This window comes from Galeopterus variegatus, unplaced genomic scaffold (assembly GCF_000696425.1).
Source record: "Galeopterus variegatus unplaced genomic scaffold, G_variegatus-3.0.2 Scaffold4861, whole genome shotgun sequence".
Lineage (NCBI taxonomy): Eukaryota > Metazoa > Chordata > Mammalia > Dermoptera > Cynocephalidae > Galeopterus > Galeopterus variegatus.
Genome location: NW_007730972.1, coordinates 23,187 through 40,153, shown reverse-complemented (window position 1 = coordinate 40,153; position 16,967 = coordinate 23,187).

The following is a 16,967-nucleotide window of genomic DNA, read 5'->3' as shown; positions in this document are numbered from 1 at the left end:
AACTCCTCCGCCGCCCGCTCGCCCGCTCGCCGGCCCGCTCGCCCTGCGCTGCCCTGCCCTGCCCGGGGGAGCTGCCCGTAAGTGACAGGAGACCTGCCGGGGGTAGGTGGGGACTGCGGCCGGGGGGCGAGCCAGCCGCCTCTTCCATTCCGGGGGCGCGGGGCCCTTCCCGCTGAGCCCTGGTGCTTTGTCGCCTGCGGGCTTGAAAGAGGTTTGGGTCCCCTGGGACCGGAGCAGAGCAGCTGCCTCCTTTCCAGCCGAGGTGTGCGGGGGAGGAAGAAATGGTCGGTTCGTTTGCTGGCGGAGGGAGGTGGTACGTATGGATCCAGGGGCTCGTGGCTAAAAAGACACACCGGGCGAGGGTGGGGCAGAGGTGGGATCCCGGATTCCAGACAAGTGCCCTGGCGCCTTACCCAGGCCAGGTTTGGGTGGTTTTTTTTTTTTTTTTTAATTTCATGAAAGGGTAGTTTAGAAATTGGGAGGGGTATGCAGGTTCTTCTAGTGGGATTGTGGGATTGAGGGAGAAGGCCCGAGAGAAAATCCACATTCACTGATTATCAGGTTTGGTGACACAGGAAAGCAACAGCCTGTTTTTCAGTTCTGGATGCATCGTACTTTTTAAAAATTACACGGATTATTGAGGGGGTTGGTCCCAGAACGTAAAGGCAACATGTCCTGTTTGAAAGGAAGGGCTCCTATTTCTGCGAAACACGTTTGCTCGTAAAAATAATAGAATTAGAAATTTGGAGCAGGAAGGAGGCTTGCACACGATCTCCATCAAACCCTTCATTTTACAGAGGGAGAAGCATCTAGCCCAGGAAGGGGAAGGGAGGGAGAGAGGGGAGTGTCGCGACCAGGGCCATCAGCCAGGTAGGAGCAGAAAGAGGCCTAGAGCTGGGTAGGCTTCTGACTCCCATTCCAGAGTTTTCTCCCCAGTTGGGGTGGAGAATGCGTCACGCTCCTCTCCTGGGAGTGGGCTGGGAGCGGCAGGGGCCGAGGTGGATGCCAGAGAGAACAGGGGATTCCTCTCATCATTGACCAACCTCTGATGGGGCCCCTCAGTAAGAGAAGAAGTGAGGAGAGGGACTCCTACGTCCTTTCTGCTGTCACTTCCAGTGCTGCCTATTCCTTAGGCCGGTGTGTAGCTGGACATTTATTTTTTTTAAAGGAATGGTAGGCTTGAGATTGATTGACAGGGCTGTTCTCAATAAAGATACAAAAATAAAATACATGTAGGAGTAAATAGGTGAAGATGTGAAATAATGTGATTAGTACTGACTTATACAGTACTTAACTGATCATCCTGTTTCTTCTGCCAGTCGGTTTCATTCTCCTTCCCGGGTACCATTTCACTGGAGAGGAAATCAGGCTTAAAAGAGTGGGACTTGCTCAGGCTGACCCTGTGCCTCATCAGAAGGTCTCTAGACTGGCACACTGCTTCTCTTCTCACCACTCTGGGCTGTGGTACTCACTTCCTCTTACTTCATTAATAGGAAGACCTCCTGAGTCTGGTATCCTAAAAATAGAAATATGCACCTCCATCCTTTTTCAAGTAAAAGTGTGTTAATTAAACAGTAAAAGTTTGGGGCCGGCCTGGTGGCGCACTGCTACAGTGCGCCGCTTGGGAGCGCGGTGGTGCTCCCGCTGAGGGTTCGGATCCCACATACAGACTGGTTCCCGCTCACTGGCTGAGCGAGGTGTGGGAGCAACACCGAGGGTTGGCCGGTCCCGGTCCGGTACGGGCGCGACACTGAGGGTTGCGATCCGTTGCCGGACACGAAAAAAGACAAAAAGGAAAAAAAAAAAAACGGTAAAGTTTGTATTCTACTACAACAATTCTACTTGATTTTGGAGAACTATTGATGTCTCTTATCAGCCCTAGGATAGCTACTTTCATTTTAAGGGTTCAGTTTGCTAATTACGCTTTTGGAGGAAATGGCTTCTTTCTCCTCTTTTAGTGTCAGGGCTGTGGTTTCACAACCACTTGTGTAAGACAGAGAACAGGTTGAGTACAGGGTTCAGTCAATGCAGACTTTCATTTCTAAGAGTGGCAAAGAAGGGCTTTTGGCCAAGGTCATGGTTGACTTTATGAAGAATCTCCCTAATTTTTGACTGTTATCATCAAATATCTTTCTTTTAATAATCTGATAGGTATGAATTAGCTCTTATGTTCTCTAAGCCCTGTTCAAACAAGAGGCTGTAGAGGGTAGTGGTTACAACTTCTGGTTTCAGACCCATCTGAGTTGAGATCTTGGCACAATCATTTGCTAGCGAGGTACTGTTGGCAGGGCACTTAACCCTCTCTAAGTCTCGGTTGTCTTTTATTCAGAAATAAAAAAGGGTAATAACAACAACTAACATTTACTGACCACTTATAATGTGCCAGGCATTGTGAAAAAAGTTTTTATGTGGCAGTCTCATTAAACCTCACAACAAACTTATAAAGCAGATTCTATTATTGTCCTCTGTTTACATCTGGGGAGATAAGGCATCAAGGTATTTATGACTTCCCTAAATTCTTTAGCACACAGTTTTAACCATCCAGCAATTGTGTCCCAGATTTCTGTTAAAGCTAATACTTATTTAGGGCTCAGTGTGTGCCAGGCTGTTTCAAATGCCCTTTATATATTAACAACCCTTGAGAAAGGAATTGTTTTTATTCCCCCTCCTTCTTTTTACAGATGAAGAAACTGAGCCACAAAGCCCAAGGTTAGACAACTGGTTAAGGCAGTCTGGCTCTGGAATTGGTAGTCTCAGCCACTCCCCTGGGAATGAAAAGGGCTTAGCCAGCCCTCATCAAGGGCAACTCTTATTGGTACTTTCATCTGTTTCCCCCTAATAAGCACTCCCCCCTCCCAGTTTCTGTAGAGGAGATGCTTTTAGTTCTGTAAATGATTCAACTTTACTTAAGGCTTTGTGATTCTGGGTACATTTCTGTTCTGTTCTCTGTCATTTTTAAAAGTTTGTGGTAGGCCTCCGTGATCTTGACCTAGGGATATAGAGATAGGCTTCATGGGGTTTGTGAACACCCCTGCAAATGCATGATTTCATATTCATGTGCAAAACTGCATTCTGGGGGAGAGAATCCATAGCTTTCTTCCGATGCTTAAAGGGTCACTTATAGTGACCAATAATCTCATTTTACAAATGAGACCACCGAGGTTCAGTGGAGAGGCAGAATAACTTAATCTGAATGACACGGCTGATTACAGGTAGAAAGGGACTCAAACTCAGGTCTCCCGACTTCCAGTCTCATGTTCTTTGCATCATACCCAATATTTCCCTTCAGAATAAATGGTGCCAGGTGGGAGACATTATGAAATGCCAAAGACTCGTGGCTCTCCTACTAGGCTGCTACCGCGTGTGAGAGACCAACAGAGCTTCCTGGAAGCGCCTATCAAAGTACAGCATCCTTTGGCGTGCTGTCTTCTTAGCTGAGCCACTTTACTGTGATTGAGGATAGGAGTCTACAGCTCTGAGAGATAGGAGGTAGGAGAATAAAAGCTGTTTGGGGAGAAGAAGAGGAAAGTTTCAGAACATGCATTGGCTGAGGCACAAGACAGCCATTCAGACATCTTGGTAGCATTGTAGTGTTGGGAAGTTTTTGCTGAGGGATTTGTAAATTCCAACAAGATTCCTTGAAGTCTGAGATTTCTGTGTAGAGCGTGACTCACTGGAAAGTAAGGTCATCTCCTAGCCAAAGGTTGATGCTTCAGTGACAAAGGAAGACTAACAGATCATGAGATGTTTACTAGTTAGACTAGCCCTTTAACGTGACTTAAATTTTACAATCTGATAATAAAGTTTACCTGGAAAAACAGATTTGTATTAATAGGCAGTACATTTTTCAAAGAGAATACAAAGGAGGGGCTTCGTCAGATATCAAAATATATTGCCTAAGACGAGGAATAGGAAATCCAGAAATGGTTCCCCTAGAAAGACAGGAATTGAGTGATAAAATTTTGGTAAAGTCTGTTGAGATAGTTGGCTGTCCACTTGGGAAAAAATTAGATCCTTTCTTAATATCTTTTTTTTTTCCTTTTTGTCTTTTTTCGTGACCGGTAATGGGATCGCAACCCTCGGTGTCGCACCCGTACCGCGACCGGCAACGGGATCGCAACCCTGGGTGTCGCACCCATACCGCGACCGGCAACGGGATCGCAACCCTCGGTGTCGCACCCGCACCGTGCTCAACCAGTGAGTGGACCGGTCTCTATATGGGATCCGAACCCTCGGCGGGAGAGCCACCGCGCTCCCAAGCGCCGCACTCTACCGAGTGCGCCACCGGGCTGGCCCCTTTCTTAATATCTTTCACAGAAGTAAATTACATTTAGATTAAAGATTAAAATATAACCAAAATTATATTAATATAGTATATACATAAAGAAGATGGTTTTTAGAAATAATGTTGGGGTGGGAAATACCTCTCAAGTTTAATAAAACTCAGAAACCATAAAGGAAAATATTGATAGTCCTAACTTTATGAAACATTATATTTCAGTAAGGAAAAAGATGCCAAAAACAAGGTTAAAAGGCAGATGACAAAATAGTAAAGGAAATAGTTGCAATATATGTAATAGGAATGATCTCTTAGAAATCAATAGGGAAGGGCCGGCCCGTGGCTCACTCGGTAGAGTGCGGTGCTAATAACACCAAGGCCCCGGGTTCGGATCCCACATAGGGATGGCCGGTTCGCTCACTGGCTGAGCGTGGTGCTGACAACACCAAGTCAAGGGTTAAGATCCCCTTACCGGTCATCTTTTAAAAAAAAAAAAGAAAGAAATCAATAGGGAAAAAGGAAATAATCCGATAGGAATTTGGGCAAAGGCTGTTAATAGGTAATTCATATATGTACGTAAAATGCTTAACCTCATTAATAATCAGATAAGTGTGGTTGAAAACAACTATGAAATCTTTTTTTTTTTTTTTTTTTAAAGATGACCAGTAAGGGGATCTTAACCCTTGACTTGGTGTTGTCAACACCACGTTCTCCCAGCTGAGCCAACCGGCCATCCCTACATAGGGATGCGAACCTGTGGCCTTGGTGTTATCAGCCCCACACTCTCCCAAGTGAGTCAGGGGCTGGCCCCTATGAAACCATTTTCGCTTAGGTTGATAATATCCAGTGTTGGTGAGGATGTGGGAAAATAGATCATCACTGTATACTTTTGGGGGGAGTATAAAATGGTACAACCTTTTGGAAAGGCATTTTTGGCAATGTTTTTTAACATTTTAAAATTTATATACTTTCTGATGAATCAGTTCCACTTGTAAGACTTTATCCCTCAAAAATACTTGCCTACTTGCAAAAAGAAGGAAGTTGCTATGAAGGAACTGATAAGGAAAATATCCATTATGTATTATATTAGTCAGTTTGGGCTGCCATAACAAAGTATCATAGAATGGGTAGCTTAAACAACAGAACTTTATTTCTTATAGTTCTGGAGGCTGGGAAATGCTGGTTGATTTAGTTCCTGGTTCTTTTCTTGGCTTACAGCCATTTCTTTACATGTTGGGAAAAGAGAAAGAGAACATGCTCTTTGGTATCTCTTCTTAAAAGGACACTAATTCCATTATGAGGGCCCCACCTTTATGACCTCATCTAATCCTAATTACCTCCCAAAGGATCCATCTCCAAATACCATCACATTGGGGGTTAGGGTTTCAACATATGAATTTTGTAGGGGACACAGTTCAGCCTATAATATATATATTAAGTAATGAAAGCAAAGTGCAGAACAGTAGGAGACCTACAATCTCATTGTATGAAAAAATAAAATCTGGAAGGATATGCCTCTGGTTGTAGACAGTCACCTATGGGCATCAGATTACAAAGAAGTTGGTTGTGTAATGGATTTCAGCAATATATTCCTACTTTCAAAAACTTTTAGACTTGGAAATAATTTTAGACTTACAAAAAAGTACCAAAATAATTAATCTTTTCTTTTTAAAAATGAGTATGTACTATAGACTAATACCTGCCCCCCCCCAACCTTACTGAAGCTTAAATCCCCATTGTAACTGTTAAGGGTGGGAAATCCTATTATAGTAATTGAAAGGTGGGGCCTTGAAGAGATGATTAGATTGTAGGATGTGCAGTGGTGAATGGATTAAAAATGGTGGTTTGGGGGTGTGGTTCTAAGGGCTTTACAAGAAGAGCACATGAGAAATTAGTCTTTCTCTGTTTCCACACCATCTTGCGATGAGACCGTTGGGTCACTGTTGCAACACCAGATGTGTTCCCTGGACTTTGGGCTTCCCAGCCTCTGAAACTGTAAGCGACAAATTTCATTTTCTTATAAATTACCCGGTTCCAGGTATTTTGTTATAAGCAATGGAAAGAGACTAATACAGTATGTAATACTGAAAAAAAAAAAAAAAAAGCACACAAGAATACTGAAGAATGCCTTATGAAAAAAATAACATAAAATGATTTAAAGTGTTAATAGGGCTCTCCTGCCTAGCATCTCCAAGCTGGGCTGCCTGGGTAGGGAATGGTCTACACTAGAGTGGAGGACTTGCCTCTGGAGGATTTCCACGTGAGTATTCCTAGCTGCATTTCTGCTACTTATTGAAAAGGTTTCTCCAGCTTCTACTATTGAAGGCGGGAGTTGTATGTAGCAAGAAAATTGCTTAATTCAGAAGGGCCTTTACCCTAGATTATGTGGTCTTTAATCAATTTGAAAAAAATCAGCATTCATTTCTCAGTTTAGTTTTGTTTCCTGGGTATAGGGCAAAACTAATTCTGTTACCCTTTCTTTGGTGTCCCCCACCCCCTGTGAATGTCTAACCTGGGCTTTCTGGCATTAAAAGTCCAGATCTCATGTTATTTACTTGTGTAGTTGAGGTGGATTAAATTATGTCCCCTCAAAACTCACTGAAGCTTAAATTGTTTTATGTATTAGGAACTCAGCCCCCACTGTGACTGTGAAGAGGGTGGGAAATCCTATTATGGTAATTGTAAGGTAGGGCTTTGAAGAGGTGATTGGGTTGTAGGACCGAGCAGTAGTGAATGGATTAAAAATGGTGGTCAAGGGTGTGGTTCTGAGGGCTTTAAAAAAAGAGGAAAGTCTGGGTCTTTCTCTCTGCTTTCTCTGCTTCCACCATCTTGCAATGTGAGACTTCTGAGTCACTGTTGCACCACCAGATGGACTTTGGACTTCCCAGCCTTAGAAACTGTATGCGATAAATTTTGTTTTCTTTATAAATCACGTTTTTAACTACTGTAATAGTCTGTTTTTTCTTGGTTATTTTGTTATAAGCAAGAAAAACAGACTATTACAGTAGTTAAAAGCGTGTATATTCAAGAAAACAAAATTTATCGCATACAGTTTCTAAGGCTGGGAAGTCCAAAGTCCATCTGGTGGTGCAACAGTGACTCAGAAGTCTCACATTGCGGCAGTCTGGATTCCTTAGGAAGATAAGAAAGGAAAGTCTCCAGCCCCTTTCAGATTCAGGCAGGAAATTCCTAACAGCTACCATGGTGCCCTCCATCAGGAAGCCCTGGATTCCAGGGGATAGAAGAACAGAAAAGGGGGTTAGAGGAATAAAAGAGTGCACCAAAGGACAGAGAGAGACTTCGCTTAGGACCAGTCCTGTGTCCAAGGGGCACGATAAAGCTTTACGACTTGCTTCCAGGAACATTTTATATTTGTTTAGATGATACGTTTTAGGAAAGAAACAGGGACACATTCGTTACTCACCACATACCAGGCACTGCTCCAGAGAATTTGATTCACATTATCTCATTTCATCCTGTGAAACAAATTATTATAGCATTGTCTACGGTTCAGAGATATTTCATGACTTAAACAAGTGGAGGAGACAGGATTTGAACTCACAGCTGTTCCTGTGCCTATTTTTTTTTTTTTCAGTGCTTTATCTTAAGATTTCCACCATTATGTTTGCTTTTACAGCCAAGATGGCATTCCCTCTAATAAAACTATTTAGGGAAAAATTTAAAAGCTATGCTGGGTATATCATTAGTTATAGGACTCTGAAGTTTTCACTTCTGACCATCAGACATATTCCATGTAGGTTATAAAAGGCTATATAAAAGGGGGGGGGTTATAAATTTTTTTACTGACATCATAGACTACTAGAGCTTTGTCCTGGTTTATTTACAAAAACCATGAGGTAGATGTAAAACTTCAGAGAATTTTAACTTTGACATCAGTGGCACAAGGTTATTTTCATCTCCTTGTTTCCAACGTCCTTTCTCATTTTTTCATCTCAGGTGTTATTTTCCCTCTTTTTATGTCTTTATGCTTCCCTGATTCCACGAAGGCTCTTACAGCATTTGGCCAAAGTTCTCTGGGTGTCAGAGAAAACGTGGAAAGACAAAATCCAAACCTCATGGACCCAGAACCGTATACAGCTGTCTTCAGGGTGGGGCACCTGCCTTGAGAGCCACCTCCTTTGCACACAGGAGACAGACTCTACTCAACCTGACACCAGTGGTGACTGGGAGCTGCCTCCTCTGCAGCCCTTTCCAGTGGCTCCCTTCTGTCTGCGGATGGCCTCCTCTCTCACATCCAAGCACAGTTTCTCTCCAGCACAGTACAGTTCAGCCTGGCCCATCTCTCTACAAGTACCGCCCAGGACCCTCCAGTGGTCTCTTGCTCATCTTGTGTGTTGTATGCTCTTACCCTTTGTTTTCACCAGCACAGCTTCTTTCCATGGGGTGCACTCCTGATTTCTGCTACTCCCTGCTCCCTGTTCCCATAACCATTTTTTTTTTCCTTTTTGTCTTTTTTCGTGACCGGCAACGGATTGCAACCCTCAGTGTCGCGCCCGTACCGGCCTGGGACCGGCCACGGGATCGCAACCCTCGGTGTTGTTCCTGCCCCTCGCTCAACCAGTGAGCGGCCGGTCTGTATGTGGGATCCGAACCCTCGGCGGGAGCGCCACCGCGCTTCCCAAGCTGCGCACTATAGCAGTGCGCCACCGGGCCGGCCCTCCCATAACCATTTTTGCAGCACACCCACAAGGGCTGGACTTGGAGCCCTAACCCCCATTTTGCCATCTCTAGGCAGATCAGGAATGAGAGACAGAGAAGACCCCGAAGAAAGGGAGATCAATGACTTCGATTTGGATTCTTCTCAGCTAAAATCAGCTGGCAGTCAGAATTCTTTAGCTTCAGCACTCTTGGTGGCAGATCGCCTAAAGCTTTAGAAAGGCTTTGTCACTTTTCTTTCAAGATTTGCAGTATTATTGCTAATTCATCCCTATGTGCTTTACCTGTTGCAGGTTATAAGGAAGAGAGACCCCCTTCAAAGTTATTGTTAAGGACGGCTCAGGCAACTCAAAGACAACTGCTTGGAACCGGGAGTGGGAAGTTGCCCTTTCTCTCATCCCCCAAGGGCTGCGGGGTCTCTCACTCCCCTTCTCTGTGCCTCTGGATGGGATTTCTTTCCTTGCACATAGCTCCACGTGGCCTGCCTGGCCCTGAGGCCATGCGATTTTCCATCCACATGCTTGTGGTCTCCTGATGCAGTCTCCCAAGGCTCTCCCTGCACCCCTTCTTTCTTCATTTTTGCCTCCATGACGCTAGACTCAGCTTTCCTCTGCTTCTCTGGCCATTTTCGCTCTATTCTCTTGCCTGTTCCTCTTTTTCTCTACACTCTCCCTTGATCTGTGGTTTTAAAACATTTCTGTGCATACATATTATCTGGGAAACTTGTTAAAGTAGATGTCTGGGCCTCAGTATTCTAATTCAGTAGACCCGGGATGAGACCTGGGAATCTGTATCTTATACTTGGGTGATCCAGAGGTCGTGACAAACAATAGACAAGCTGATTTTATTCATTTCCATGACTTCAGGTATCATTGATAAACCACTAACTCCCTGATGCAACTGTCTAGCTGTCCCTTTAGAGATCCAGGTTTAGACATTTCACACTGAACTTGACTTTGGCTGCTTGGATACATCGCAGGCATCTCAAATTAACTTGCCCAATACTGTTGATCCTCTCCTCCCCCATTTTGTGGGGCCTCAACTTAGGCAGTTTGGGGCCTTCTGTGAGGAAGAAAACACGGAACTGAGAAAATAAAATGAGTGTGGGAATGTGGAGGCTTGGATACCTGAGCTTCTTTAGCTTCTTGGTCCTTCCTCTTCCCCATCTGAATCAATGCCTGTGCCATCCACTCATTTGTTCAGGTCGGAAATCTAGGAGCTGTTTCTCCTCTTCGCCCCATATCCTAGCCATCTCAAGGTCTCAGTTCTCGGTTGATTCGATTCTGTCCCCCGCCCCAATCTTAGGCTGCCATCATGTACTTTCACGTTAGCTTCTGATCAAGTCTCTCTTATTGCATTGTGCTCCCCTGCAGTCCAATTTCCCAAAGGCAGCCAGAGTAATCTTTTAAAGAATGTGCCTTGGAACTTGTCACTCCACTGAGTTGCTGCTGTCCTGCAGTGTGACCGTATAATTGGCCGAGCCCGGTGACAGAGCCAGGGATGTGGGAGGATGGGAAAGGCTCAGGGTGGGATCACACGGGACAAGCTTGACCATCTGGGGACCAGTTTCGAAGAAGTGGGGGTGTGTCTGGGGAGGCATACCAGAATTAACAGCTACTTTTGCTTTTTGTTTTAGTCCCAGTTTACCACCTTTCACTGGAAGAACTTGGGTGCACCTGTGAGGGGAACACTAAATGGGGTGGATGCCCTCAATTCTTTGCTTTTCAGTGCATTCCTGTGATGTTTAGATGTTAAAGCCAGACTCTGTTTAATTTCTTTTGGGAAAGAAAGATACATTCTCTTTAAACCCAGGTGTCACCTGGGTTTCTGTTCCTTAGAGAGCTTATTAACCTTGGTGAGAAATACATAAGCCCATGGCCCAGGGAAATGCAAAGCCCTGCCCAGGTTTTCTGCTAATTCCCTGGGGTGTGGGTGGGGGAGGACACTTGTGCTCTTTCTCTTTTACTTTGGTGTCAGACCTGACACAAACTCAGTCCCTTCCCTCATTGATGGGGAAATCCAGCCCCACCACGTTTTGTTGGTTTAGTAGACTTTACTGGATTAGTGGGGAAGTCACCTTGTAGGGCTTCTGACCTTATACAGTCTCCTGGGTCCCTCTCTCTGCCTCAATGTCCTTGCCCCTCCCTCCCTCCCTCCCTCCTTGCTCTCCTGTAAGCTCCAGAGTCTTTTCCCTGTATAACTGTGGATACTTCCCAGTTCCCCTCTTAAAACTATGAAACCCAAATCAATCAAAGTACAGGGGAGAATAAAGGGCTTTGTAGGTAGGGAACTAACACTGCTTCTAAGTTCAAATACAAACACATAAAAAAGAATCTTGTATAACACTATAATTATCTTCTCCTTTCTTATTGATATAGCAGCTCTTACTGTAGAGTGACATTTGGAAGAGCTTGGGATAAGGTTGGCTGTGTCCGCCTCACCCAAAGGTCGTTGTCATCTGGGTTGGGGGGCAGTGTTACCGTAGCTCTGAGTTCTGGGATCTCAGAGCAAATGACTTGCGGTCTTTTCATCAGCTTGGCTCCTGGTGATCAGACCCTGAGAACCTGAACTCCTTCTGCCCAGACACACAGAAAAGTTCCTCTTCCAGGAAATCAGCTTAATGATTTACAACAAGGTGCACACTGGATGTTAGCTTTTTTAGCCAGCTCATTTCCCTGATGGTTGGGAAACCTTGAAAAACTGTGACCTCTGTTTTGAGAACCTTGCCAAACTGATTCTGTAGAAAAACACGTCAAATGTCCCTGAATTACAGTCAGTACTTCCAGTAAACAGACTTTAAGAATAATAACTTTGGCATTTCACCCACTTTTAAAAGATCTTTCTGTATGTCTTAGAGTTCTTGGATCAAGGCCAGGCAATGGACACCCATGAGTAGATGATCTGATGCTCACAGGAGATGGCCACAGTGAGCGTTTCACATGCGTGGGCCGAGTTTTAGAGCATATGGATTTAAAATATTATGCTCCTGTAAATATTATCATCCCATCTGACAAAAAAGATAACTGAGGAGAAGAAAGTTCACAGGAACAAATGCTCTGTGATCATGAGGAGGACACCTCAGCATTTGCTCCTCAGGGGTCCTGAGAAAGTCCAAGACAGATAACGAGCAGTGACACCAGCTGGGGTGACGAGTGCGGCCTGTGCCTCTGTGTGTGCCTGCTCGTTCTTTACAGCAGGTCCATCAAGTAGATGGTCCCCGTTTCACAGATGAGGAACTGAGGTGCAGAGAGATTAAATGATTTCTCTTTGTAAAGGGTGGAATGTGAATTCACAGCCAGGCGGTTTGCCATTGAACTTTTCACTGCTTTTCCCATTCGGTGTCCCCTCCTACCATTTATGGGCACTCCTTGCTTGAAAGTGGAATCTCCCTTTTTGCTTGTCCCTCAAATTACTTGCCAGTTCTTCAGACTGGACTGATGTCATTTTGGGTAGATGTGAACTTGACCATTAGATCATACATAACTACTGCTTGTTTAGTTCTTACAAGTAACTGAAACTGCTCCCCAGCAGCAGTTCTTTACGCAGGATGCAGTGAATGTGGCAGAAAGATTGTTATTTCCAGTGTGGCGCAACGCGCTTCCTTTTTAACAGAGAATTTCTCACTCTGTTTTAGTGGAGCACTGAATATTGACTTTTCTCTCTAATCTGCATGTCTGTACTCTTTCCTTAGCTCAGCCCCAAACTGTTCTCCAAATGCCTGAAGACTTGCCTGTGGATGTCCTAAATCATCCCATGTTCCCGGTGGAACTCTTCTCCTTTCTTTTTTCTCTAAAAACAAGCCCCCTTTCCAACTTCCTCATTCTGCCAGTGACACCAGCCTTTTTCCAGTCACCCAGCCTGTGAGTCATCCTTGATTTCTTTTTCTCCATCATGCCTCATGTCCAAGTTCTTTCTGTCATTTATTTTTAAAAATCGACTTTATTTTTTAGAGTAGTTTCAGGTTAACAGCAAAATTGAGCAGAAAGTACAGAGAGAGCCCGTATAGCCCCAGGCCCCTACTCCCCCCACATGCACAGCCTCCCGCATTATTAACATCAACACCAGAGCGGTACATTTGTTATAATCGATGAATCTACACTGACATAATATTACCAAAGTCTGTACTTTACATGAAGGTTTACTCTGGGCGTTGTATGTTCTGTGGGTTTTGACAAACATGTATGTATCCACTACTAAAGTGCCGTAGTTTGACTGCTAGAAAACCTCTGCTTTGCTTCTCTATTCCCCCTGCCCACCTCAAGTTCCTGAGTTCTTTCCCTGGCTGGTGCCTTCTAGCAGCCCTGGTGAAGCTCAGGCCTGTAATTTCTCTCCCTGTCCATCCATCTTCCGTCCCATCCCCAGATGAGTTATCGCCATCACATCAGGCTTTCACCAATTCCATTCCTGCCTTCCCACAGGATAGAAGTCCACATTCCTCCTCTTATCCTTCAGTGATGTCCCCGTCCTAAGGTGCCCACCACAGCCCTCCCAGACTTACTTCCTTGCACTATTCTGCCAACACAGGCCCTCTGCTCTTGGGGACTGGACCCCTCACGTCTCCCAAAAGCCTTATGGGTCCTTAATCACCCCAGGCTGGTCCTGTTTTCTCTGCTTGTCCTAACATGAACATTGAGACCTAGCCAAGACCCGCCTTCTTCTTTTTTTTTTTTTTTTAAAGATGACCGGTAAGGGGATCTTAACACTTGACTTGGTGTTGTCAGCACCATGCTCTCCCTAGTGAGCTAACCGGCCATCCCTATATAGGAATCCGAACCCGTGGCCTTGGTGTTGTCAGCACCACACTCTCCCGAGTGAGCCATGGGCCGGCCCAAGACCTGCCTTCTTCATGAAGCCTCTCCGTTCTCCTTCTTCCTGCAGCCCTGTTATCTGTGCTGTTTCTTTTGACACATCCAGTGAGCTTTGCATTTCAAGTGACCTGCTTCATATCTGTGTTTTGGCACCTTTGGGTCTTAGAACTCAGGGAAGGTTACTTAACCATGTAAAAAAAAATTCCCTCTCCAGGACCAAATCTAGAAGTATCACAGAGTAGGCTCTCAGTGACTACTTATTGGGTCAATTTGTCATTGTCCTCTTGTTATCCTTAGAGGGGCCCTTTATAGTTAATGACCCTAACTAGGTGTGTCCTGTGAATGCACTATACTTCTCTCACTGTTACCTTCTTTCTGAAGAGAAGAAAGTCATTGTCAGATTTCTGGCTGTGGCTTTCCCAAGGTTCATGTACAGGCAGAACTCTGCCCCACCACACATTCCTAAAGCATTACTAACTAAATTTATTGGTTGGTATTCTTCACTCTTTGCTGTCTGTGGCATTATAATATTTATATATTGATTTTTGTGCACAGTTTCTGGCTCAAGCTACTCTTTGACTTTCTCCCCTCCTTTCACCTGCTCTTCCCAAGGCAGGAAGTTCTCTCTGATTTACCTTGTCTGATTGTAGGTCATAAGACCCCCATTTCAGGAGGGGCCCTGCCCCATGCCCAGGAGGAAGGAAGGCTGCACAGAGAGGCCAAGAAGAATCTGAGCAGACAGGCCTTGCTGGGTTTCCCCACCCAGTCTGTTAGTGTTGATCACACCCTTTTTGTCCGATTACATTTCTAACTGGTTGTCCATGCTTCAGTCATGCCTGTGTAATGAAGCTTCCATAAAAACCCAACAGGCCTGGTTCAGAGAACTTTCGAATAGCTAAACACGTGGAGGTTCTGGAGGGTGGCACACCTGGGGAGGGCATGGAATCCCCACACCCCTTCCCCATATCTCGCCCTATGCATCTCTCTTCAACTGTATCCTTGTAATGTCCTTTATAATAAACCAGTAAACTTAAGTACACGATTCCCTGAGTTCTGTGAGCCACTCAAGCAAACTAATCGAACCTAAGGAGGGGGTTGTGGGAACTCTGATTGATAGCTGGTCAGAAGTTCCAGAGGCCTGGACTTACGACTGGTATCTGAAGTGTGGGGGCAGTCTTGGGGACGGAGCCCTCACCCAGTGGGATCTGATATTATCTCCAGGTGGATTGAATTACAGGACACCCACCTGGTGTCCACTGGAGATTGCTCGTTTGCTTGCTAGTGGGGAGAAATCCCCACACATTTGGACACAGAAGTCAGAGGTCTGTCTTCTGTTGTGATTGTCGCTGAGTAGGAGTATAGGAAACACACTTGGGTGTGTATTTTTCCCCACTCACTATCTTTTAAGCATTTATTTCTAAGAAGGATGCTTGGGTGCCTTGTTCGGTGTAGGGCTACTGTGTGGTAAGTGAGGGCTCTTCTGAATCCGTCTTCCTGGGCTTGGATCCTTGCTCCTTCACTTATGGGCTGCGTGACCTCAGGCTCTGTTTCCTTACTCGTAAAATTGGGGTAATAATGATGCCTGGCTCGTGGGGCTGTCATGAGGATTAGTTGGGGTAATTCATGTTACAAACTTAGCACAGTGTCTGGCACATAGGAAATGATAAATGATTTTTGGTAGAGTGCAGTGCTGATAACACCAAGGCCATGGGTTCGGATCCCATATAGGGATGGCCGGTTCACTCACTGGATGAGCGTGGTGCTGACAACACCAAAGTCAAGGGTTAAGATCCCCTTACCGGTCATCTTTAAAAAAAAAAAAAGAAAACAGTAGGGGAAGATGTGGTTTTTAAGGCATTCCTCTCTGGGCTGTTGGCTGAAAGCTTTCTCTTCTCACAAGATGAATGATTAACCATGAGGGAGGGAGGTGGGCTGGTAGATGCCCAGCCTCCAAATTTAATTTACCCAATATTTATTGGACACTGACTGTATGCCAGGCATTGTGCTAAGTGCTAGGTTTACAAAGCATGAATAATTTGGACAAGGTCCCTGTCCTCAGGGGACTTTTGAGAGGCCAGACAATATGCAAGAAAATAGATTAATATATAAAATAATACTGACTGTGATAAAGTCCAAGAAGATAAAAGGATAGAGCATTACTGGGGGAGTCTACTTTAGTGGGTGGTCAGGGAAGGCTTCTTTGAGGAGGTGGCATTTAAACCAAGACTTAAAGAATGGGAAAGGAGCCACCTTGTTGGGTTTGGTGGGGAAGCTGGAAAGGGAGGAATGTCACAGGGAACAAGAAACACGAAGGGCCTGAAGTAGGAATTTTAGGAGCTGACCTGGTTAGTGTGAATGGACACTGCGAGTGTGCAGAAGAATTAAGACAAAGGGATGGTTGGGTGTAGCTTATAGAGATTGTACAAATACAGAGTCTATCCTCTGGATCAGTGGCTTTAAAATTTTTTCCATCATCGGCATACTTGAGGGGGCATGCATGAGCTCCTGGGGTGAGATCGTGGTGGGGGTGTCAGGGAAGACTGGATTTTGTGTGATTTGAAAGGAGCCCCTAGGTGATTTGGATATACCTCACCTTCTCTGCATCCCCAAATTGAGGGCACTGCTTTTCACAATCTACCCAGAATCCTTGGGGATCTGGGAACATTTACATTTCTTTTCAATTAAATTTTTAGGGTTATATAGGTCCACTGTAGGAACATGGAATTCTGTCAACTGATGAGAACATTGGCGCAGGCATTTGAAGATGAGTCACTGTTTAATTGGATCACTGCGTGGCCCATTTAAATAAATACTGTTTTTGAATAAAAAAGTTATTGTTCACATTTTTTTGAAGTTACTTAGAAATGACTTCGGATGTCCTTTAAGATTTTAATGCATGTAGATGTTGTCCTTTTCTTGAGAGAGGCAATATAGGCGAGAGGAGAGAACAATTTCTGGTACTTAGGGGTCCTGAGTTTGAGTCTGCATCACACTGTGTGGTTTGGGTAGTAATTTAACCTTTCTTTTTTTTTTTTTTTTCCTTTTTGTCTTTTTCTGTGTCCGGCAACGGATCGCAACCCTCAGTGTCGCCCCCGTACCGGACCGGGACCGGCAACGGGATCGCAACCCTCGGTGTTGCCCCCTGCGCCTCGCTCAGCCAGTGAGCGGGAACCGGTCTGTATGTGGGATCCGAACCCTCGGCG